At 45.2% G+C, this 26,284-nt stretch overlaps 1 protein-coding gene and 1 long non-coding RNA gene across 9 annotated transcripts in view; one reads left to right on the plus strand and one right to left on the minus strand.

The window, feature by feature from the left end:
* Nucleotides 1–26,284, plus strand: part of AUTS2 (activator of transcription and developmental regulator AUTS2) — a 712,323-nt gene that overhangs the window by 52,226 nt on the left and 633,813 nt on the right. The window lies entirely within an intron of this gene.
* Nucleotides 1,984–19,039, minus strand: LOC308573961. The gene is made up of 3 exons (XR_014002285.1): nucleotides 18,574–19,039; nucleotides 6,630–6,681; nucleotides 1,984–2,053 (listed from the first exon to the last, which is right to left on the minus strand). It is a non-coding gene; the product is annotated as an uncharacterized lncRNA (long non-coding RNA).

The raw sequence follows: 26,284 nt of genomic DNA on the forward strand, positions 1-26,284 counted from the left end.
TTGTGCTCTTCTGTTTTCCAGTGTATTTTTGTTTTCCAATGTGTTTCTTACCAATAAAAACATTGGTGTGGCACGAGCAAATTTTTATCCTGAAAGTTTGAGGACCACTTCAGTAGACCCTCCTGGAAGGGTGTGTCCTGGGGAGAGCACCGAGGGTAAGAGAGAGAGCCCCCTTTCTGCACCTGAGGTTTTCCCCGAGCCCTGGGAAGTTCCCTCCTTTGATTCAAATTCATTGTCAAAGGCCAGCAAAACTGAGCGAGAGCTGTTCTCTGCGTTTAATAACATTGGGCATTGTCATGGAAGTCGCTTAGATCTGTTGCCTGGTTCATGCTATCTGCACAGCCAGCCTTACAAAAGCTCCCTCTTATCTCTGCTTCCCTTTGCCTGAGTGGGTCCTTTGCTTTTTGTTTTGGTGTTTTTTTCTGTTGTTGAAAGCCTCTCATATGACGGGGGAAACACGCAACTGAAGCATTCTCCACACGCAGCCTTCTATTTTTCTCTGTGGGGTTTATTCTGAGGGCACCTGCTCCGTGGTCAGGGATGAATCCGACAGTCAACAGCGTTCTTTGAAATGCAGCGATATGTCTCCAAATGAAGAACTGCAAAATACAAGAGCTGCCAGGAGTCAATAGCAAGGCTGAACTAGCTATCCGTCACATGCTCTCTCTTTCTCTCTCTCTTGACACCGACTTGTCATTGAAGATGTCAGCTGACAGATGAGACGAAAGAAAGTACATAAACATCTATTTGTGGGGAGGGGCTCCTTAAAATTTATCACAGAGGTGTGCATTTTTCCTGAGAGATTTGCTGTTGCACCCCCCCTCTGGCAAACTTTACTGAGTTAAACAAAACAAATGTGATGACAAAATTTCCAAGACCATTTCCCCTAATACATGCATTAGGGGATGCATACAGATGATAATCCCAATTATTTGCTTATTTTACTATTTATCATAACAACAAATAGTAAAATAAGCAAATAATTGGGATTATCATCTGTAACTTCACCCAAAAAATATCTACTCACGATGTGCCACATCATGGGTATCTGAATGGTGGAGAGAACAAGAAGCTGAATTCGTTCCTTATACAAATGCGCACTGCACTGCTTTTCTGTTGGCAGCTTGCTATGTGATCATCAAAGTCAAACCAAATATTGTAAAATTCACACACACAAATGATTTTGCTCCCTAGATTCTGGAAAGGTTTGGCGGGGGCCTCTCTTCAGAAGCGTGGTATGGAAAGGGGTGGGTTTCTGAGAAGCTGACCACTAAAGCAGGCATAGGCAAACTCAGGCCCTCCAGATGTTTGGGACTACAATTCCCATCATCCCTGACCACTGATCCTGTTAGCTAGGGATGATGGGAATTGTAGTCCCAAACATCTGGCGGGCCGGATTTTGCCTACGCCTGCACTAAAGTATTACAATTTAGGGGACAAACCCTAAAGGACTTTTCCGGAGAGATTTCATAAGCTGGGTTGTGTTGTTGTTTTTGCTTTTCTTGAGCTTTTCAAGTGTCCTCAATATATATATATATCTGATATTGATTTTTGGGAAGGAAAGAAAGAGGTAAGGAAGCAAATGGGCGAACCTCCCAACAACTGAAGTTTGTTTATTAGGATGAATTTATTACTGCTGTAGAATTACTTGGCTTTATCTTACAGTCTAACATTGACTTTGGCTCCCCCTACTGTCTGTCTCCCTGGCTTCTTCCCTACCAGAACCAATGGACAAAAACCACCATTCCCACCCAATGTTCTAATTTTCACTAGGGACAAGAGAGACTGTTCCTACTTCCCATTAACTAGAAGCTTCCATCTCACGTTGAGGAGAAATACTTGGCAGCTGGTAGGCGGGAGAAGCTACAAAACCCACACTCCTCAGCAGGAAAAGATGGCGCTCATGTTGTGTGTAGGCTTGTGAGCATATTGAGGGGGCAGAAAGTCTCCTCCTACCCCTGTGAACTCACCCTATAGTCAGTTTCTCCCTCCTCAGCATGGGGGACAGTGCTGGACTGTCAGGAGGGAGATTCAACATGACTAGCAGTCAATCCTAAAAATAAAAAAGGCTTTCAGCTTAACCCACTGACAACTTGGATATATAAACAACCTCTGCTGCTAATGCTCAAAGATGGATCCATTAACTCTAATGCAGGGGGACCTGTGGCCTTCCAGATGTTGTTGGTGTTGGAAGTGCAGCAGCCAAGATCATTGCGTGTGTCAGAGTGGCATGGTCCTCACTGAGGCTGCACATGCTGTGACTGGCTGTGTAGCTCTATGACAGAATTTCCCCTCTGTATGTTTGGTTGACTGTCTCCCTGCTATGTACAGCATAATGGCAACCATTCCCTTCAGCTCTGAGAGAACAACCAAAAGTGAAAGTACATTACAAAGTACAGTGGTACCACGGGTTACATACGCTTCAGGTTACAGACTCCGCTAACCCAGAAATAGTATCTTGGGTGAAGAACTTTGCTTCAGGATGGGAACAGAAATCATACGGCGGCAGCAGCGGGAGGCCCCATTAGCTAAAGTGGTGCTTCAGGTTAAGAACATTTTCAGGTTAAGAACGGACCTCCGGAATGAATTAAGTACTTAGCCAGAGGTACCACTGTACAGCGGAAGAGAGATAAGGCTGTCTTCCATTCCCACAGTCTTCTCAGACAGGCATGTGATTCACACCAGTCACATTTGCAGCATCGGCTGCCTTAAATACTAACAGCCACTACCCAGTGGAAGCGGTGAGCATACAGCAAAAGAAGCTGGCAGGACCAGGAGGCAGATCTGCAGCCTTTTCAAGCTATCCAGAATCTATTGCCTTAAGGCAGCGGTTCTCAAGCTGTGGGTCCCCAGATGTTGTTGGACTACAACTCCCATCATCCCTGAGCTCTGGCCTTGCTAGCTAGGGGTGATGGGAGTTGTAGTTCAACAACATCTGGGGACCCACAGGTTGAGAAAGGCTGCCTTAAGGCAACCTCCTGACCTTGCCTCATGAGTGGGCCGGCCCTGTTTGGGAGCTTCCACTGTTATTTTTGTTTGCTTATTTATTTAGTTATTTATTATTACATTTATTCATTTATTAAATTTGCACCTTAAGATTGCAGGGCAATCTGCAACAGGAAAATACAAAACGAGAACACCAATGCATTTTAAAAAGCAAAAACAAAAGCAAAGCAAAAGCAAAAGCAAATGAAGACGAACCTTCCATCCTCAGCCACCTGGTTGCCTCCCTTCGCCTAACGGTAGGGCCGGGCTGTGCCGATTGTGGCTGACACTTGTGGTTTTGCTAGCATCGCCTTGGACTCGGTTGCTGTTTACCGCTGTCATTTTCTGTGAATGATTAATCAGGGAAACCATTTGTAAACTGCGAGCGAACCAGACGTTTGGCTGAGCCCTACAGGGAGCAGAGCTTTTGTAGTTTCCTTTTTGCCTTTTGCAAACGCAGCCATATTCCCAAGACAGTGATGCATTCACATGCCGCTCCCTTTCAGCATTTTGGAGCCCTCAGTCACTAATGAAAGAGAATAACAATCAAAGTAAATATTTAATGTTTCTGTTATATATATATATATATATATATATATATATATATATATATATATATATATGCTTTCGTAGATTTTCACGGGTACAGGAATGCAGGTTTTGGTGTCTTCGGGTGTCTTCCCGTGTAAGAGTTGGGGTGTCTAGGCGACGTTTCGACGAGGTCTCACTCGTCATCTTCAGGCTGGTGCTTTCGGCTTCTTGTTACTGGAACAGAGCAGGATCTCAGTGTTTGAGTTCCTATAAATACTGTTGAGGGGGTGTGGTGTATAGCCTCCAACGTTCTGGGCAGAGAGGAAGTTCCCAGGTTAGTGTGCCTTATCTTCTTTTGTTCATTAATTACTTGAGGGATATCTTGAGTGATTTCTTGAGTGATATTCTGAGTACCACTTAGGAGGGTCATTAGGTGTGGATTAGTTGCTAAAGCTTTCGTGTCTTGACCTCTTGAGCTTGTGAATAGTTTTTCTGAGAAGATGGTTGTACTGCAAATAGTTGTGCTCTGGCTTGGCTTCGTGTATAGGGGCGAGCTGTGGTTTTGTGCCCTGTGCCAGCCAGATCTGTGTAGGGATTGCAGGAACACTTTGAAACCAATGCTTTAGACAAGTCAGAACACAAACCCAAACTTTGGCTCAGATATGTTGACGACACCTTTGTAATTTGGCCACACGGGAAGGAAAAACTAGATAGCTTCCTCACACATCTCAACAGCCTACACCCCAAAATACAATTCACTATGGAAATAGAAGCCAACAACCAACTTCCCTTCCTTGACGTCCTAATCTACAAAAAACCTGATGGCTCCCTAGGACACACTATCTACCGGAAAAAAACACACACCAACCGCTACTTACATGCACAATCACACCACCACCCTGCACAAATAAACTCCGTAGCCAAGACTCTCATCTCCAGAACCAAACGCCTGGCTGACAAAGACCACTTGACAACTGAGTTACAGAATCTCTCAAATGTGTTAATCGCCAACGGATACCAGCAAAACAGGGTTACGAAGCTAATCCAAAAAGAAACACCCCCCAAAAACCAAGACACAGAAGAAAACAATGGCATGGCCCTCCTTCCTTATATCAAGGGCACTACAGATAAAATTAGCAAAATCCTCCATAAACACAATATCAAAACAGCCTTTTGCACCAACCAAAAAATAGCCAATATCCTCAGAAACCCCAAAGATAAAATCCAGCTAGAAAACCAAGGGGTCTATGAAATACCCTGCAAAGTCTGCCCAGCCACGTACATTGGACAAACAAACAGACGAATAAATGCACGTATCGCAGAACACAAGAATGCCGTCAAAAAAGAAGAAAAAACTTCCTCTCTTTACCAACACATGAAAGAAACAGGACACGAAATTAATTTTGCAGATTCCAAATTGCTCTTTAACATGGAACATCACCACAAGAGAATAATCATGGAAGCCATCGAGATAGAGAAACACCCTCACAACATGAACAAGCGTGACGACACGTCCCGCCTGCCAGACATCTGGAAATTAGCCCTCCCCACAAAAACCGACACCAGAACCAGAGGCACACAGAACGCCATCTCCAATCAACCACACCAGACCCAAACCCAGACCCTCTCCACAGATAAATTACAGACACCATCCAGTAACCAAACCATAGTGGCACCTCCGGATGCTGCACCCCCCTGCAATCCCTACACAGATCTGGCTGGCACAGGGCACAAAACCACAGCTCGCCCCTATACACGAAGCCAAGCCAGAGCACAACTATTTGCAGTACAACCATCTTCTCAGAAAAACTATTCACAAGCTCAAGAGGTCAAGACACGAAAGCTTTAGCAACTAATCCACACCTAATGACCCTCCTAAGTGGTACTCAGAATATCACTCAAGAAATCACTCAAGATATCCCTCAAGTAATTAATGAACAAAAGAAGATAAGGCACACTAACCTGGGAACTTCCTCTCTGCCCAGAACGTTGGAGGCTATACACCACACCCCCTCAACAGTATTTATAGGAACTCAAACACTGAGATCCTGCTCTGTTCCAGTAACAAGAAGCCGAAAGCACCAGCCTGAAGATGACGAGTGAGACCTCGTCGAAACGTCGCCTAGACACCCCAACTCTTACACGGGAAGACACCCGAAGACACCAAAACCTGCATATATATATATATATATATATATATATATATATATATATATATATAAAATGTTCACTGTAGGAAAGGGAAAGATAGTGGGATTATTACTTGGGAGGTCAAGTATGATGTGGTGCTTCAGATGTCTGCTTCTGCGTTCATCAAGACAGAGATGACTCAAAAGATTATAGGAGCTAGAAGAGTCAGTTTAAGGAAGTCCAGTTGCAAAAGCAGGATAGACTTTGCAAAAAGGCAATTAACAAGCAAGGAGTTATAGTCTCCTCCTTTCTGGCCTAATGGGATCCAGTTGTAACTGTGATGGTTGATCAGGGAGTGGGTTGCACTACTTTGAATTACAGGTCTGGTTACTCATCAAGATGCAGGAGAGAGGGGGAGACACACAATGCCTGGAAGCGAAAAGATTCAGCCCTGTAAGGGATTTTGTTGTGTTTTTAAATCATGCAAGGAGAACTATTAGAACTGTGTTCTTGTCTGGCCTTCTGTGTGGATCATTTGACAGCCCTAAAGTTGCTGTTTTTCTCCTTGAGCAGCCAGTTTTGAGAAGGAGAGAACGCTATAAAGTGACAGTTCTGAGCTCCTCAGGCATTGGCTTAACTGCTGTGATGTCACAGAGCATTCCAAAGGGGATTGGTTGATCCCATAAGCCGCCGAATAAGAGGAGGGGCTGCTAACTGCTGTGGGGAAGTGGGGGGGGGTAATTAGTATGCGGCAGCCTTGAGGAGTCCAGACTTGGGATGCTTCTTACATCTGCACACTGAATTGAACTGAATGCTGGAAGATTTCGGAAAGGAAAAAAGAAAGAAAGCCCTTCTTTGTGTAGTGCAAAGATAAACTGTGGGGCACTCACTTCCACAGGAGGCAGGGATGGCCACCGACTTGTATAGCTTTAAAAGAAGATTGGACAAATTCACAGCAGCTATGGCTATCAACGGCTACTAACCTGGTGGCTATGGTCCATCTCCTTGTGTTGCAGGAAGTATGTTTCTGAATACCTGAAAATGCAGGAAAGGAGAGTACTGAGAGTACTGTTGCTTGTGGGCTTCCCATAGTCACCTGACTGACTACTGTAAGAACGTGATGTTGGACCTGATAGTCCTCTGGCCTGATCCTGAGAGCCAGTGTGGTGTAGTGGTTAAGAGCGGTAGTCACGTAATCTGGTGAACCGGGTTCGCGTCTCCGCTCCTCCACATGCAGCTGCTGGGTGACCTTGGGCCAGTCACACTTCTTTGAAGTCTCTCAGCCCCACTCACCTCACAGAGTGTTTGTTGTGGGGGAGGAAGGGAAAGGAGATTGTTAGCCGCTTTGAGACTCCTGAAGGGGTGTGAAAGGCGGGATATCAAATCCAAACTCTTCTTCTTCTTCTTCTTCTTCATCCAACAGGTGGTTCTTATGTTCCCTTGTTTTTGCCTCCAGCGCCAGAAGCAATCTCCAGTATCAGTTTCTGTGACTCATGGGCTGGAGACTGCTTATTGAGTGCACATCCTGCTTATGCTGTTCCCATAAGCGTCTGGTGGGCCACTGTGAAAACCAGGATGGTGTAGCCTTCCACCCCACCACCATTTTGGAGCCTGCAGCCTTGGCATTCCTGTAGCACTACATCCTAGTTTAGAAACTTCCCGGCTCGAGAAACTTCCATTCTTACTGCTGTACCTTTCCACACAGGGAAAGGATGGTGGGCATGCCATTTGTTTCAGCAAGGTTTGTGATCTTATCCCCATTTTCTGCTCAGCACCCCAGTTACGCCTCGCAAGTTAGGAACTTAATTTTCAACTACAGTAAACAATATTTCAGCCTCGACTGGGTTCAGCAGCGGGGTGCAGGGAGGGAGGAATCTCACAGCTTCTACCACGGTATACTGAAATGGTTTTTCCAGTCTTGTACATATTCATTTTTAGGAAATAAATTGTTTGATCTGCCTAATCAAAAGAGAAGTGGTGTGTGCAGCTCTGTGAGTAGCAAGGGAGAATACCAAAATAGGTAAGGGGAATTTGTTGTTGTTGTAGTTGTAGTGCTGGCCTAGGAATATGTGGTACTCCTCGTTGTGTAGAAAGGGCTGGTAGATAACTGTTTGCTATAGCATTGCTGGATTTATATTTATTTTAAAGCAGCAGAATCCAGAGGCAGTTGCGACCTCTTCATCAAGAGGTCCCTTTAGCTGACAGAGCAGGGACATACACTGCCCATTATTTTTACTTGCAAAAATTAGAATCACTCTTAGGAAATGTCAGTTTTCAGAAGCATAGGAAGTCAACATATTCCATAGGGATGAGGATCCTGTGTTTCCACTTCCCGAGGTTGTTGGAGACTCCCCATTCAGCATAGGCAGTGATCAGGGATGGTGGGAGATGTAAGACGACGACAATGACAACGACAACGACAACAACAACAACAACAACAACAGGAAATCCTCAGATTCTGCATTCCTGGGTAAGGCACACAGTAACCTGCCTTATGCAAGGTCAGAGTATTTGTCTATCTAGCCCGGCATTGTATAATCTGACCAATAGCAGTTCTCCAGAAGAGAAAGACCTTCTGTACTTTCTACTTCATGGATGAGGAACTTCCAGCCCATGGACTAATCCTGACCCTCCAGCAGATCCAGTTTTTAGCCCGTGAGGTCGTTTCCCAAGCCACTCCTGTCCCAATCGTCAGCTGACATCATTTGGAATGTCACCTGATGGGCAGTATGGTGAGGTTACATCCTGTGCTGGATGTATCTCCCTGTTTCCTGCAGAGAACAGACACATGCAGCCAAATCAGCAATAATCCTGCTCAGTTTGGATTCCATGCAACCCTTTTCCCGATTCAGGATGGGGTTTGCATGGGACACCCTGTCAAAACAAAGTGATTGTTTTATTATTATTATTATTATTATTATTATTATTATTATTATTATTATTATTATTATCTATTTAAGATTTTTATTACATTTTCATAACTTTAACCAATTAATTTCAAATTTGTTAGACATTTCTCTTATAATTTGACTTCCTACCTTCCGGTCCATGCTGCTTTTACACCTGTCCCTTTCATATACTGCATAATATCACACATTTCATCTGACACATTCGACTCCCAGAACCGTTCGAAAACCAAGGCACAGCTTCCGATTGGCTGCAGGAGCTTCCTGCAGCCAATCGGAAGTTGCGGAAGCCAAACCAGACATTCAGCTTCTGAAAATCGTTCAAAAACCGGAACACTCACTTTTTTTCAATTGTTAGGGAGCTGAAGTGTTCGGCAACTAACGTACGACTGTATTTTCTTCCTGTTGCTCAGATTTCAAATCCTGCCCTCGATTTCATTTGGTTATGATATTTTTCTCAAATTCAAAAAAAGGCTTCCACTCTTCCATAAATTGTCCATCCTGTTGATGTCAAGGGATTGTTGTGTTGGTCCAAAGTTGGCCCGCAAGTCAATCCTGGTAAAGATCTAGTCCCTGTTTTACTCGATCCTTTTAACTGGATCTCCCGGTAATCCCCACACCAAGGATCCAAGTCTGCTTCTTTCCCCTCAACTATACCCATTACTGAGGGCTTGTCTCCTGCCTGCAGCGTGACTTATCCTTTTGGAAGATTCAGGACACATAAAAGAAAGCACCTCCTCACACAGCACATAGTTAATTCAGGGACTCCCTCAAGAAGCAGTGATGGCCCCCAACATGGATGGCTTTGAAAGAGGATTGGGCAAATTCATGAAGGAAGATAAGGCTACTGGATGGCCATGCTTTGTCTCTGTAGTTGGAGCCTTTGTTTCATAGCCCTCGTTTTGCGAGGAGTGAGTGGAGGTATTGTAATATCAGCTAGGCTTGTCTGCTTGCACCCTACAGTGAGAAGGAATATTGGGGGGGGGGGCTGGAAAAAAACCCCAAAGGCAGGCCCTTAACCAGAACACTTTTTCTAGGTTATCGTGCCATGGGAAACTCAAGAGTATCGATTTTAGAAGGAAATCATGGTGGTGAGATGCACTAGTAATCAATCCATAATGGGGAGGAATCCATAAAACTTTTTTTTTTTTTACTTGATGTCTGTCTCCAGCTTTGTGTAATGTGATCACTGAAATTACCCCATAAAAGCTTTTATTGATTTTTATAAGTTGTTTCCTCCAGCCCCACAATCTCCCACCGTTACACACATATATACAAGCAGTAACACTGTTTTCTTTCTCTGTATGGCATGTTGCCATTCTGGAAACTCTGAGCAGATATTCATTAATTGTAGCAGTCAAGTGTACGCAGTAAGAAGGAAATTGTTGCGAACGCATCCGATCGTTACAGACGATGTCCTTTGTGTGGGTTTCTTGCTACATTCAGCAGGAAAGAGGAGGTTGGAATGAACGCGACGGAATTTGCTGTTGAGACAAGACAGCAATTTACCCTCCAAGTATCCCTGTCTTCCAGGGACAGTCCTGGAATAACAGAAGCTATGTCAGTGTCTGATTTGATCCCGGAATGAAGGAAATGGTGATGATGGCATACAAAGCTCTTCCTATAATGTTGAAGGAAAAGGTCACAGATCCACTTTAAATTCTTTAATTGCAATGCTTCAGCAGCCAACAACCAACTTCCCTTCCTTGACGTCCTAATCTACAAAAAACCTGATGGCTCCCTAGGACACACTATCTACCGGAAAAAAACACACACCAACCGCTACTTACATGCACAATCACACCACCACCCTGCACAAATAAACTCCGTAGCCAAGACTCTCATCTCCAGAACCAAACGCCTGGCTGACAAAGACCACTTGACAACTGAGTTACAGAATCTTTCAAATGTGTTAATCGCCAACGGATACCAGCAAAACAGGGTTACGAAGCTAATCCAAAAAGAAACACCCCCCAAAAACCAAGACACAGAAGAAAACAATGGCATGGCCCTCCTCCCTTATATCAAGGGCACCACAGACAAAATTAGCAAAATCCTCCATAAACACAATATCAAAACAGCCTTTTGCACCAACCAAAAAATAGCCAATATCCTCAGAAACCCCAAAGATAAAATCCAGTTAGAAAACCAAGGGGTCTATGAAATACCCTGCAAAGTCTGCCCAGCCACGTACATAAGTGCAGTACAGCCATCTTCTCAGAAAAAACTCTTCACTAGCTCAAGAGGTCAAGACACGAAAGCTTTAGCAACTAATCCACACCTAATGACCCTCCTAAGTGGTACTCAGAATATCACTCAAGAAATCACTCAAGATATCCCTCAGGTAATTAATGAACAAAAGAAGAAAAGACACACTAACCTGGGAACTTCCTCTCTGCCCAGAACGTTGGAGGCTATACACCACACCCCCTCAACAGTATTTATAGGAACTCAAACACTGAGATCCTGCTCTGTTCCAGTAACAAGAAGCCGAAAGCACCAGCCTGAAGATGACGAGTGAGACCTCGTCGAAACGTCGCCTAGACACCCCAACTCTTACACGGGAAGACACCCGAAGACACCAAAACCTGCATTCCTGTACCCGTGAAAATCTACGAAAACAAATATCTCACCTCTACGGGGAGGAAACCTTCCAGCTGACAAGAACCTACGAGAAACTAGAAATCCGAAGAGCCACCATCTTATGTGATCTCTTGTTCCTACGCAACTGCCGAGACAACAACTTAATTCCCACATGCTTCCAACTTAAATTCCACTCTAAAACCCCAGCTACCGAAAGGATCCTGAAACGAACTGAACTATCCCTAATCAGAAACGAACTACATAAGAAAAGATACCTACTAAACCAAACCAACAAAGATCTGCTCACTCTTCACCTCAAACTTTGTAACAAAATCCACCCTGCACTCTGGGACAAATGCAAACAACTAGCCGTTTGGAGAGCTGAAACGGAGTCCGCACATAAGACAGACACACACACCAACAAACTCCACAAACTAGAGAAACGCCAGAAGCCCAGCCACCCTCCACAACAACCCATGAAACAAACAGTACATAACATATCAGACAGGATCCTCACCTCAACTGAAACCAAAGTACTCTCCAAAGGTTTCAACTTTGCAGTCGCCCCGAGACGCATCCCCACGGAAAACATCATATGCGGAGTCGAAGCTAGCCTAACCAAAATCAACCCAGATGAAGCCAATAAAATCAGACTTGAAGTCACCAACATCCTCTGCTCCAGCAAACCACCCAGAAGCAATTTACACAAAGAAGAACAGAAAGCACTCACCAACCTGAGGAAAGACAACAACATAATCATTCTCCCAGCAGACAAAGGTAATGCCACTGTTGTGATGAACACATCGGACTACCAAGCAAAACTATCAAATCTACTCCAAGACCCTACCTACCAACCTATAAAAACAGATCCCACCACCTATCTGGAAAAAACCACCAAATCCAAAATAAAAGCCTCTCCTATCAGTGAAGAAATCCAGCTAAGAATCATCCCCAGAGAAAAATCATCCAGATGCCCCAAACTCTACGGTCTCCCCAAGATACACAAAGAAGGAACACCACTCAGACCAATAGTCAGCTCCATAGGCTCACCTCTACAAAATCTCGCTAAATTTCTCGCTAAGCAACTTCAGCCCTATGCAGAATCTATCGCTTCACACGTTACAAACTCCTTCCAGTTCATAGAAACAATAAAGAAGCAAAACCTACATCCCGACGACCTACTTGTGAGCTTCGATGTTGTATCTCTCTTCACACAAGTGCCCATTGATGAAGCCTTGACAGCCATTCAAAACAAATACAATCCCCCCGAATACATCCTGGACCTGACCAACCACTGCCTAACCAACACGTACTTCATCCACAATGGACAAAGATACAAACAGATAGAAGGAGCACCTATGGGATCACCCCTCTCACCGGTCATCGCAAATCTGTACATGGAACACTTTGAAACCAATGCTTTAGACAAGTCAGAACACAAACCCAAACTTTGGCTCAGGTATGTTGACGACACCTTTGTAATTTGGCCACACGGGAAGAAAAAACTAGATAGCTTCCTCACACATCTCAACAGCCTACACCCCAAAATACAATTCACTATGGAAATAGAAGCCAACAACCAACTTCCCTTCCTTGACGTCCTAATCTACAAAAAACCTGATGGCTCCCTAGGACACACTATCTACCGGAAAAAAACACACACCAACCGCTACTTACATGCACAATCACACCACCACCCTGCACAAATAAACTCCGTAGCCAAGACTCTCATCTCCAGAACCAAACGCCTGGCTGACAAAGACCACTTGACAACTGAGTTACAGAATCTTTCAAATGTGTTAATCGCCAACGGATACCAGCAAAACAGGGTTACGAAGCTAATCCAAAAAGAAACACCCCCCAAAAACCAAGACACAGAAGAAAACAATGGCATGGCCCTCCTCCCTTATATCAAGGGCACCACAGACAAAATTAGCAAAATCCTCCATAAACACAATATCAAAACAGCCTTTTGCACCAACCAAAAAATAGCCAATATCCTCAGAAACCCCAAAGATAAAATCCAGTTAGAAAACCAAGGGGTCTATGAAATACCCTGCAAAGTCTGCCCAGCCACGTACATAAGTGCAGTACAGCCATCTTCTCAGAAAAAACTCTTCACTAGCTCAAGAGGTCAAGACACGAAAGCTTTAGCAACTAATCCACACCTAATGACCCTCCTAAGTGGTACTCAGAATATCACTCAAGAAATCACTCAAGATATCCCTCAGGTAATTAATGAACAAAAGAAGAAAAGACACACTAACCTGGGAACTTCCTCTCTGCCCAGAACGTTGGAGGCTATACACCACACCCCCTCAACAGTATTTATAGGAACTCAAACACTGAGATCCTGCTCTGTTCCAGTAACAAGAAGCCGAAAGCACCAGCCTGAAGATGACGAGTGAGACCTCGTCGAAACGTCGCCTAGACACCCCAACTCTTACACGGGAAGACACCCGAAGACACCAAAACCTGCATATATATATATGCCTTGACAGCCATTCAAAACAAATACAATCCCCCCGAATACATCCTGGACCTGACCAACCACTGCCTAACCAACACGTACTTCATCCACAATGGACAAAGATACAAACAGATAGAAGGAGCACCTATGGGATCACCCCTCTCACCGGTCATCGCAAATCTGTACATGGAACACTTTGAAACCAATGCTTTAGACAAGTCAGAACACAAACCCAAACTTTGGCTCAGATATGTTGACGACACCTTTGTAATTTGGCCACACGGGAAGGAAAAACTAGATAGCTTCCTCACACATCTCAACAGCCTACACCCCAAAATACAATTCACTATGGAAATAGAAGCCAACAACCAACTTCCCTTCCTTGACGTCCTAATCTACAAAAAACCTGATGGCTCCCTAGGACACACTATCTACCGGAAAAAAACACACACCAACCGCTACTTACATGCACAATCACACCACCACCCTGCACAAATAAACTCCGTAGCCAAGACTCTCATCTCCAGAACCAAACGCCTGGCTGACAAAGACCACTTGACAACTGAGTTACAGAATCTCTCAAATGTGTTAATCGCCAACGGATACCAGCAAAACAGGGTTACGAAGCTAATCCAAAAAGAAACACCCCCCAAAAACCAAGACACAGAAGAAAACAATGGCATGGCCCTCCTTCCTTATATCAAGGGCACTACAGATAAAATTAGCAAAATCCTCCATAAACACAATATCAAAACAGCCTTTTGCACCAACCAAAAAATAGCCAATATCCTCAGAAACCCAAAAGATAAAATCCAGTTAGAAAACCAAGGGGTCTATGAAATACCCTGCAAAGTCTGCCCAGCCACGTACATTGGACAAACAAACAGACGAATAAATGCACGTATCGCAGAACACAAGAATGCCGTCAAAAAAGAAGAAAAAACTTCCTCTCTTTACCAACACATGAAAGAAACAGGACACGAAATTAATTTTGCAGATTCCAAATTGCTCTTTAACATGGAACACCACCACAAGAGAATAATCATGGAAGCCATCGAGATAGAGAAACACCCTCACAACATGAACAAGCGTGACGACACGTCCCGCCTGCCAGACATCTGGAAATTAGCCCTCCCCACAAAAACCGACACCAGAACCAGAGGCACACAGAACGCCATCTCCAATCAACCACACCAGACCCAAACCCAGACCCTCTCCACAGATAAATTACAGACACCATCCAGTAGCCAAACCATAGTGGCACCTCCGGATGCTGCACCCCCCTGCAATCCCTACACAGATCTGGCTGGCACAGGGCACAAAACCACAGCTCGCCCCTATACACGAAGCCAAGCCAGAGCACAACTAAGTGCAGTACAGCCATCTTCTCAGAAAAACTCTTCACAAGGTCAAGAGGTCAAGACACGAAAGCTTTAGCAACTAATCCACACCTAATGACCCTCCTAAGTGGTACTCAGAATATCACTCAAGTAATCACTCAAGATATCCCTCAAGTAATTAATGAACAAAAGAAGAAAAGGCACATTAACCTAGGAACTTCCTATCTGCCCAGAACGTTGGAGGCTATACACCACACCCCCTCAACAGTATTTATAGGAACTCAAACACTGAGATCCTGCTCTGTTCTAGTAACAAGAAGCCGAAAGCACCAGCCTGAAGATGACGAGTGAGACCTCGTCGAAACGTCGCCTAGACACCCCAACTCTTACACGGGAAGACACCCGAAGACACCAAAACCTACATTCCTGTACCCGTGAAAATCTACGAAAGCATATATATATATATATATATGCAGGGAGTGTTTATTCCATTATTGTAAATGGAACCTTACACTGTCTACTGAGAAGAAAGTCTCCCACTGTATTCAATGGAGCTTACTCTCAGATGACTGGCCGAAGACTGTGCAGCCTTACACTGGACTTTGAAGCATTTTTACTCTGAACTAAGTCCCACTGAGTTCAATAGGATGTACTCTCTTGTATGTTCCTGATTCCCAGTAGTGATGTATGGAAGTGAGAGCTGAAAAGAAGGCTGATCGCCGAAGAATTTATGCTTTTGAATTATGGTGCTGGAGGAGACTCTTGAGAGTCCCATGGACTGCAAGAAGATCAAACCTCTCCATTCTGAAGGAAATCAGCCCTGAGTGCTCACTGGAAGGACAGATCATGAAGCTGAGGCTCCAGTACTTTGGCCACTTCATGAGAAGAGAAGACTGGGAAAGACCCTGATGTTGGGAAAGATTGAGGGCACAAGGAGAAGGGGACGACAGAGGATCAGATGGTTGGACAGTGTTCTCGAAGCTACCAGCATGAGTTTGACCAAACTGCGGGAGGCAGTGGAAGACAGGAGTGCCTGGCGTGCTCTGGTCCATGAGGTCATGAAGAGTCGAACACGACTAAACGACTAAACAACAACAACAACAACATTCTTGATTATTCTCATAGTTTCCGTTGTTGTTTTACTCCAACTTTTTCCCTGATAGGGACTCAAGGCAGCTTACAGCTAAAATTTTATTTCATTCAATTTATCTGTGGAAGGTGTTGTACAATATCCCTTCCCTCGCACAATTTTCCTTCACAATAATCCTGTGTGGTAGGTTTGGCGGTGAGGTTGCAATTGGCTCAAGGTGACAGATGTCTATGTGTATAAGACGTCTATGTGTACGTCGAGATTAAATGCGTGAGAAGCTTCCCGATAAAATGTCCCTATTTCATCAGAGAAATGTTGGAGGGTATGCAGTAAGGAAGTTGTCGTCGTTATCCTTATTTGATTTCTTACCGTCTATTTGATTTCTTTGCCATAAGGTCCCAGGGTGGGTTTTACAGTGTTTTACAATTCAATATTAAAAATAGCTCAGAACTCATTACAGTCACAGGAAACAGGGGAGGCCCTGAAATATATACAACTCTTGTATCATACTCCAGGCTAAAGAGATGCATCCTCAGTGCTCATTGAAATGGGGCAGCTGCCCTCTTACAGTCCTTCAAATGGAAAGACAACCACTCTTACTCATTTTGCAAATGAACAGGGACTTCCTGCCCTCCCCCTCGCAGCTGAGCTCCAATCATCACTGTGCCAATTCCCCCACTAGGTGATTTATGGTGGTTCAGATAACCCTTCCCCAACCTAACACAAGGCTGGCCCTCCGGTTCCTGAGCGAACCAGCAATCTTTAATGGATCTAATTTCTTCTGTGGCTGCTGGAGTAATAAAAATGTTCTGCAGATGGAACGCTCCCTTGGAGCTTGGAAGGCTTCCATTCTTTTTATTGAAAGCTCCAGGCACAGCGCAGCGATGTGAAAACCTAACCCGCAACATCCCATGGCTCTTCAGATAGATCAGAGATTGCCGACAAAAGGATGGAACGAGGCAATTAAGCAGTTCCAGGTGCCATCAGAGGGGATGGCCCACAGCTCAGTGACAAAGCAGAGGGCACCTCTGGTTAAGAAGACCAGGAAGCAAGTGATGGGGAAGACCTTGGCTGTAGACTGTCCTGTTCATACTGGGGATCTCACAGAGGACTTGCCAGCAGGGGCGGAGCAAGGTGGGGGCGGTCTGCCCTGGGTCTCATCCCCAAGGAGGGGTGACATTCGGCCTGCAGCCTGCCCATGACTCCCACCTACCAGTAGTTGCGTCTACCAGTAGTTTTGCTGCTTTGTTTTGACAGCCCTGTGGTCCCAGGCTGCTGGAGGAGGCATTTAGGCAGGCAGGGAGAGGACAGGAAGGAGGCAGGTGAGCAAACAAACAGAGGATGGAGGGAAGGAGAGAAGCAGAAGCTCTCTCAGCTCAGGACCCAAACCCCGCAACCTCCCAAAAGATCAACAACTCCTGGCAATGACAATGAGTAGATCACAGCCAGTCTTTTTATACTGTGAGTAGATCACAGTCTCTTGGATGTCCAACTAGATTTCAATGTGGGGTGTGTGTGACAAGAAATTTTTCGCACTGGGTCCCACCTGACCTTGCTACGCCACTGCTTGCCAGCACTGACTTCAATGGGGCAACAACCAAAGCAGTATCTAGGGCTGGCCCAACGTCAGAGTCCAAGCAAGCAGAGTTCCCAACAAAGGGTCATGTGAGAGGCAAAGTCAAAGCAGTCCAAGGTTAGGGTTTGAGCTAGCAGAAGTCATAGCAAGGGTCAGGCGAGAGGCAGGGTCAGGTCAGAGCAGTCTGTGGTTAGGCTTCCAGTCCCACCTGCCTTAATGGAGGCAGCCCCCACGACAGCAGGGGATCGTTGGCGAATGAAAAACAAGGATGACAGAGGGTAAATCATCCTTGCAAATTCCCCCCAGGGACAGGGTGAATGGGATTTACTCCAGTTTGTCTCAGTACCTGGCTCTCACTCTGGCATGGAATGTGGGAGGCAGGGTGGCGCTGAATGCAAAAGCACTTTGCCTGGTGAAAACCCCCCTACACCGCCATTAAGAAGCAGAGGTTCTCCATTCAATTGGATCTTTAATTGACTTTAATGGGTAGAAGAATAAAGGTTAAATAAATAAAGGTTCTACCTTTTCCATTGGTTGGGACCAGAGACAACAGGTTGCCCTCAAGATTGAGGGGGCATCTAGAGGAGGCTGAGAACTCTGGAGGAGCTGGCCACTGATGCTGATGTGGTGTCACGAGCATGACACATGCGTGATGCACACAAGGCCCCCTCTAATAAATATTCAGGGGGTGAAGACACCTCAGCCCCCTAGAGTTGGCACTCCTGTTTGGGACCCCTTTGGCCTCAATGTTACAGGCTGAATAGAAGTAAGCCAACCTAATTTAACAACTTAAAACTAAACAAGAGAGGCAATGAAGACCAATAAGGAAACAAAATGGTAGCATTGAAAGTTATACGGGTGGTGGTGGGGAAGGGGGTCACTCTTCCTAAACAATGTGCCGCAGGAGCGCACTACAATTAGCTTGCATACATTGTATGGTAGGCTTGTCTCCCAGCTCTCACCTGGCTCTCGTCTTAGCCATTTCCCCATCACTCATCCGGGGAGTTAAAGATGCTCAGTCCTCTTTCAAGCTCCATCACAGTTCAGAACTGAGCAGATTGGAATAGCCTCCTTCCTTATGCTCAAGCCATTGATGCTCCACAGAAACGCGGTGTATTGCATGCAAGCTCAACTCTCCCGCAAGAGTTTCTCTTCCAGTTTTCCCCAGCCTGCCTTTGTTGGCTCCCACGGTTTCTCCCCTGCAGCAATACATGGCAGGGATCAGGTCCTCGTTCCCAGTGTCCCAGGCAAGGCAGGTGGGAAACCCTTGCTACTTGGAGATTAATGATATGCACTTGAAGTATCTGTTGAGGAGAGAGAGCTCTTCTCCCATTAAGAATAGCAGGAGTGGAGTAGGGGGTAATTCCAATCAGCAGCAAAGCAGGAGCGAAAAGTTAGAAGTCCCCCACCTTCACCCCACTCTGCTATGGTCCTAACCCAGCTACATCCACCACATGCCAGCTATTTGTTTAAAAATAAACGGATCACTCCAGGGCAGAATACACCACAAGCACAGTGTCTACTTCGACCCTTTAGACATGCTCTTTGGAAATAATTAACCTAGTTTGTACTGGGGGAGGAGATGCCTCTAGAGCACTGCTAGTTTATGCAGAGAAGGATGCAACAAAGAGCTGCTATATTTATTTTAACTGTACATGGAAGATGAATGTTCCCTGGCCTTAATTGCACTTTGAGATCATGACCTGCTTGCTGTTGCAGCGTGTGTCTGTTTGGCTAATAAAGTCATGCCGCTTTTGAATATTGCAGCTCTTTATTCTGAGGTTTCCTGATGGCAGTGGCGGTTGGCGCCCATTCAGTACTGATGGGGTAGAAGGCGGGGAGCCCACCAGTAGGTGGCGCCAGAGCCTGTGACAGGCAGAGTCAACTCATCCTAGTTTTGACCTCATCCTCCTCCCTGGTGAGATGCTGACAGCCAGCGCCACCTGCTGGACTGGTCATTCTTCAGAAGGCAGGCAGGTGCTTACTGGCTGAGGAAAGGCCGAGACTGATGGGTCATTGCTCCACTAGTCTCAAGTTTGGGGTGGAGGATGTTGTCCCATAACTGGTGTTGTAAGGAAAAGCTAGCTGGCTACTGTACCTGGAAGGACGTGTCGTGTGGTCTTTGCCTCAGGCAACAAAATGTCTTGGGTCCAGCTGGAGCCCATAACTGCCAGCCTGGATTGTGGTAAAACTCAATGCAGGTTGATGTTTGATCTTGTGGGACTAATGCTTATAGTTTCTGGATCTATCTATCTATCTATCTATCTATCATCTATCTATCTATCTATCTATCTATCTATCTATCTATCTATCTATCTATCTATCTATCTATCTATCATCTATCATCTATCATCTATCATCTATCATCTATCATCTATCATCTATCATCTATCATCTATCATCTATCATCTATCATCTATCATCTATCATCTATCATCTATCATCTATCATCTATCATCTCCTAGGGGCTGTGCCTCTGCTTGTCTTGCATGCCAGCCTCCTTGCTTTTCTCCCTCTAGATCAACCCCTAGAGCAGAGTTTCCCCAACTTATTTGACCTACCGCCCCCCTTTCAGGAAAAAAAAGGCCAGTGCCCCCGTGGAAATTGACCTTCTTTAAGCGAACAAAGACGCAGTGATAAATTTGTGTTTTTTTTATGTATCTATATTTCCACCTATGTCCTACAATATAGTAAACAAAGAGGTTGTTGTAAATAAGACATCGGGAAGCTTGAAATTATAAAATTATTTATTAAAACCTGCCTGCTCAGTCCGATCCACCCCAGGGACAGGGCTGGCGCTGGCCAAATAGGAAGGCAAGCTGCAGTCTATTTCCTGGGCCTGGGTGGGTGAAGCCAGAAAAGGGTTCACCCAGTCTCAAGAATACCCCTTGCCTCCAGCATGACTACTGGGTCAGGGGAGGTGTTTCACCATCCCAAAATAGCTCCTTAACTAGTGTTAAGCATCATTACACAACAGATGAAACATGTCCAAACGGTTCTTTGAAATTTTCTTCTCTTCTTTCTTTATGGTTCCACTGCTCCCTTATTTTTATTCAGCCCCCCCCCCATTGCACCCAAGGCTATTACCACCCCCTGGATCAGTCTAGTGCCCCTAGAGGGCGGTATCACCCACTGCCCTAAAGCTTTCCCTTCCCACCCCATGAAACTACCAAGCTTGCTTTTCAGCTTCCCAACTCCATTTCTTCATGTTGATTCAGGATTCAGATGAGGCACTGCAAACCCTCCCCTGGGGGTTGCGTTCTGACTTCCTGCAAGTCTACAGGATTGTGAAGTAGGGTCTTCCAATAAGGGCTGTGAGACGGCAACTTTATGTATACTGTATAGAAATGTATATACAGATATATTTCAGAACGGAGGGAAAAAAGGAGAGTCTAGTCTCTTAATAAATACTTCCAGGCTACAGCTGGAGCTTTCCGATTCCCTTCAGGAATTTAAACCACTTTCTTTGAGATGATAAAACGCCATTATCCCTATGAATAACGACGCTAAGCCCTTATGCAGCACTATTTCATCAGTGGGATGTCAAAGCAATTTAACGATCGTTATCTTTCGAAGGATACACCCAAACAGTAGCTTCCACTGCTCCTGGCTGGGCTCTGCAGAACTCAAGCAGAGCAGCTCAAAATGTCTTGAGGGAACATACAGCTTATTGCAGCCTGGGGCTTAAGCCAGCTTCAGCCAGAGCCAGCTATGGGGAAAAGTGAGAGCCTCCTTTAGCTGACTGGCACACCCAAGGCTCCCCAGTGCTGCAACTGTCTCCAGTTAAGCCTTACCAGTGAGCTGGGGACACCAATGTAGGTGGGGGACCAGTTGGGAGTTTCCTGAGAGACCCCACAAATATAAGTCCTTTTCAGGTGTGCACATTGAGTGTAAGCTAAACACACGAGGGGATGTGCTCTAGTTATTTCCTGTAATGCGCTCTACGTGGGGCTACCTTTGAAGGTGACACAGAAACCACAACTAACACAGAATGCGGCTGCTAGACTGGTGACTGGGAGCAGCTGCCGAGACCCTATAACACCAGTCTTGAAAGACCTATATTGGCTCCCAGTACGTTTCCGAGCACAATTCAAAGTGTTGGTGCTGACCTTTAAAGCCCTAAACGGCCTTGGCCCAGTATACCTGAAGGAGCGTCTCCACCCCCATCCTTCAGCCCGGAAACTGAGGTGAAGTGAGGTTACAGTGAACCATGTAGAGAGCCTTCTTGGTAGTGGCACGCGCCCTGTGGAATGCCCTCCCACCAGATGTCAAGACAATAAGCAACTACCTGACTTTTAGAAGACATCTGAAGGCAGCCCTGTTTAGGGAAGTTTTTAATGTTTGATGTTTTACTGTGTTTTTAATATTCTGTTGGGAGCTACCCAGAGTGGCTGGGGTAACCTAGGCAGATGGGTGGGGTATAAATGAATTATTATTATTATTATTATTATTATTATTATTATTATTATTATTATTATTATTATTATTACTTCTGATTGGAGTCCAATCATTGTAGCTCAACACTGATTCACAGAGGCTTTCCAGTGTTTCAGGCAAGGGACATTGTCGGCCCTCCCTGGAGAAGCCAATGATTGGACCTGGGGCTCTTTTCACACAAAATAGATGCTCTGCTCCCAGGGCCATCCCAAAGAATTTTGGCAAGCCGCAAGATGGTGCCACGCCTACAAGGGAAGAAGGACTGAGTGAAGATCTACATCAGGCTCAAGGAGGGTAGGATAAAGATCTATATAGGGATCAAGACATGGAGGCAACCAGCAGCACCTCCTATTCCCCTAAAGACCACTGTAGAGGTGGCATTGGGAGGGGAGAGTGTTGCCAAGGGAGTGGCAGATCCCGTCTCCAAGAAGTGCCCTGCAGCTGTCACTGTTGTTGCAGCACCATCCACAGGCGATGCATTCCTTGGAGGCCAGATCTGCTCCTGGGGATCTTGCCACCCGAGGCAATTGCCTCACTTTGCCTCACAGGTGGGCCGGCCCTGTCTGCTCCTGAGCTACAGTCCTTCTCCTACAAAAGCTGGATTAGGGGCTCCACTGACCAGCAGCTGCTCTGCAGGGTTTCTGACAGGAAGTCTCTCCTAGCCCTACCTGGAGACACTAGGGCTTGAACCTGGGATTTCTGCTTGCGAGGCAGAAGCTCTACTGTTACACTACCAGCCTTTTCGCAGGATGCTAGCTCTGTGTGCCCTGTGGTTCTCTTCACCTTCCAATTCCTGGAGGGGAATTGTCTCAAGTTCAGGAGGAGGAAATCTCCTTTTTAAAAAAAAGAAAAGAAAAAGTTTTTATTGCAGTTTTCTTGTAATACAAAACAAACAAATTAGCAAGGAAAGGTACATATAGCATCTCCACTTTCAATTCATAGAGTCTTTGTCATACCGTATTTTTCTCTCTATAACACTCACATTTTTTCTCCTAAAAAGTAAGGGGAAATGTCTGTGTGTGTTATTGAGTGAATGTGTGGTCCCTGGAGCTGACTGGCCCGAGTGCAGGGGCAAAAATCAGGCAAAAATCAGATCGCGCGCTGCAGAGAGGAGGCTGCTGCTTTCCTGCATTCTGCCTCAGGGTCTTATTGCCCACCCTCTTCTGTTTTCGGTTGCTTTGTTTACAAAGTTGTAAAAGCTGTTTCCGGTTGCTGTGGTTACAAAGCACAGATCCACATGGATTCTCAGGATTTTTGCATTAGCCTACCCCAAACTCACCATCAAATCACGTCTGTGGCCATAGCATGAAGCACCAAAATGATACATCCACTGTTTCATTCAGAATTTTTTTTTCTTGTTTTCCTCCTTTAAAAACTATGTGCGTGTTATGGTCAGGTGTGTGTTATAGAGCGAAAAATACGGTAGTTCATTTACATTCGGTATGAGACACTCTTGTCCTAGACATTGGGGGGAAAGACACAGAGGGGAGAGGGAGGGAGGGAAGGAGGGGGTTGGGGGGATAATGATCTTTTCATTCTGAATCGAGTTCAGCATCCCGTTCTCTCTGTGGCCAACTTATGGGAAGCATGCAAGTGTCACCTGAGTGCAACAGCCATTTCAAACTCTCCAAGTGTCTCTATTTTCCAGGGAAATCCCGGATTTACAGAAGCCATCCTGGTTTCTGATTTGATTTTACAATGTCCCACTTTTCCTTAGGATGTCCCTATTTTCATTCAAGAAATGTTGGAGGCTTAGGAGTTATCTGACACCCCGCCTGGGGCCAAGGAGGTAAATAACTATACAACTTTTAGAGGACATCTGAAGGCAGCCCTGTATAGTTTTAATGTTTAATGTTTTATTATGTTTTTATATATGTTGGAAGCTGCCCAGGGTGGTTGGGGCAACCCACTCAGATGTGCAAAGTCTGAACAATATTAAAAAATATTATTATTATGGAGAAATAGGGTGTTCCTATTGACATCAGAGAAATGTTGGAGGGTATGCCATTTCCCCATTTGTTATTCATGGTATTCAGAAGCGTATTGTCACAGTGGAGGTAGAGAATAGTCATCAGGGTTAGCAGCCATTGATAACCTTATCCTCCATGAATTTGTCTACAGTGGTACCTTGGGTTACAGACGCTTTGGGTTACAAACTCCGCTAACCAGGAAGTGGTTGCTCCAGGTTAAGAACTTTGCCCCAGGATAAGAACGGAAATTGCGCGCCAGTGGCACAGCGGCAGCAGGAGGCCCCATTAGCTAAAGTGGTGCTTCAGGTTAAGAACCGTTTCAGGTTAAGAACGGACCTCCGGAACGAATTAATCCGAGGTACTGCTGTAACCCTCTTTTCAATGCATCCAAGTTGGTGGACATCGTCGCCTCCTCTGGCCATTCTTACTCATGATCTGCCCACCGTACTTCTGTTGATGCATGCTGGAAATGCAGTTCTGTCTTCTCACTTGCTACATCGCACAGCTGACTCATCATTTATATAATTTCATCAAGACTTATTTTCCACGTGGTGTTTTATTGACGCACACATGGATTTATGCGGATCAGTAAAGCACAAGCGGAAGGATGAGTCACCGAGTAGCAACATGTGAAAATGGCAAGCCAGTCAGCGCTTAGGCACGGAATAAGAATTAAGTCTGGCCCAGCAGGCTCTGAATTAGCAAATCCTTTAATGGGATTGATTGATACCTGTGCAAGTGTGTGAAATAACTGTTCAGAAAATCTTACACAGGTGCAAAATCATCATCATCATCACCTTGTCTGCTTTTGCAAATAAGCTTCCTGAACTTGCAATGTCTTGGTACACCAAAATAAAAAAAATTCCTTCCTGTAGCACCTTAAAGACCAACTAAGTTAGTTCTTGGTATGAGCTTTCGTGTGCATGCACACTTCTTCAGATGCACTGAAACAGAAGTTGCCAGATCCTTCTATATAGTGAGAAGGTGGGGAGGGGTATTACTCAGAAGGGTGGTGGGAATGGGAGATTGGCAGATAGCTGAGATGAGCCTGTTGACGACTCTTAACGACTGCAATAGGTCTTCCAGGAAAAGGCAAGGGGTGAGAAGGTGAAAAATGGCTTAGTCATGTATAATGAGATAATGAGATAAGAATCTAATGTCTTTGTTCAAACCAGGTCTCTCCATGGTTTTGCTACACCAAAGTGGAATATCTCTGAGCATTGTAGGACTCTCTAGCTGCAAATAGATAAGAACCATGCAAAAAGGATGGAGTGCCAAACAAAACTGGGACAAGCAGACCTGATTCTCTACTGTATCAGAGGAAATGGACCCATCAGGGCTGGGCAGGAGACAGGGCTGCAGGTTGGGGCAGGGTGAAACAGGGGCAGTGAAACCAGCCAGTGATTAAGAGTCCCATGCTGAGACTGAGTCCCAAGCTCTGCTGACTGAGCTATCCCTCTGAACACCAGTTCCTGGGAACTTTCTTGAAAAAGAGTCACATATCTCTGTTTCTGAAAGCAGTATTAGGGAAGGAGGACAAACGTGTTTGGTCTGCGTTTTAAAATGTGCAGGACAAATTTGATTGTCCCAGGCTCACATAAGGATTGCAATCTAATTGATCAAATTACTTATTTCTCCAAATTCCATGATGCAGTTTCAGGGTTTGCTCTTAAAATGTACCCAGTAATGCATTTTTTAAAATGTGTATTTTAGGGGGAAATATAAGGGAAAGCATATGAAAATGCATATTTAGAGGGAAGACTGGGCAAAGAAGGTGACAAACAGAATTGTGTGTTGTTTTAATCTGCAAAAAAGAGAGGGGGATAGGATGGGCCTGCAAGTGAGCACATATGAAGGTGATATGGAATGGAAACAGATATGATCGGTCTTTCCTAATACGGAACCTTTGTTTCTTGACAAATACTGCTGTTTGATGTGGTTTCTTCTTAAGCCAGCTTCAGCCTGGCGAGAAACATAAATATTGACAAATGATGTGCATAGGTGCCAGCTCCCTGGGGCCCTGGGTGCCCAAGCACCCACAAAATTCCCAGTGAAGAGGCCGGGCACCCACAAATTTCAGTGCCAGGTCCATTCACGCTCAATGGCACCCACTGCAACAGGCACCCAGAAGATTAAACTGATGGGGACAAGAAGCTGGAAATCCAGGACTAGCTCCAGATCAGTAAGGATGGTCGGGGCGTTTGAATGTAACAAATGGATGGAAATGCATCAGGAAAAGCTCCCTGTGGCATCTGCGTTCTGTGAC

This window comes from Podarcis bocagei, assembly GCF_964188305.1.
Source record: "Podarcis bocagei genome assembly, chromosome: 15".
Lineage (NCBI taxonomy): Eukaryota > Metazoa > Chordata > Lepidosauria > Squamata > Lacertidae > Podarcis > Podarcis bocagei.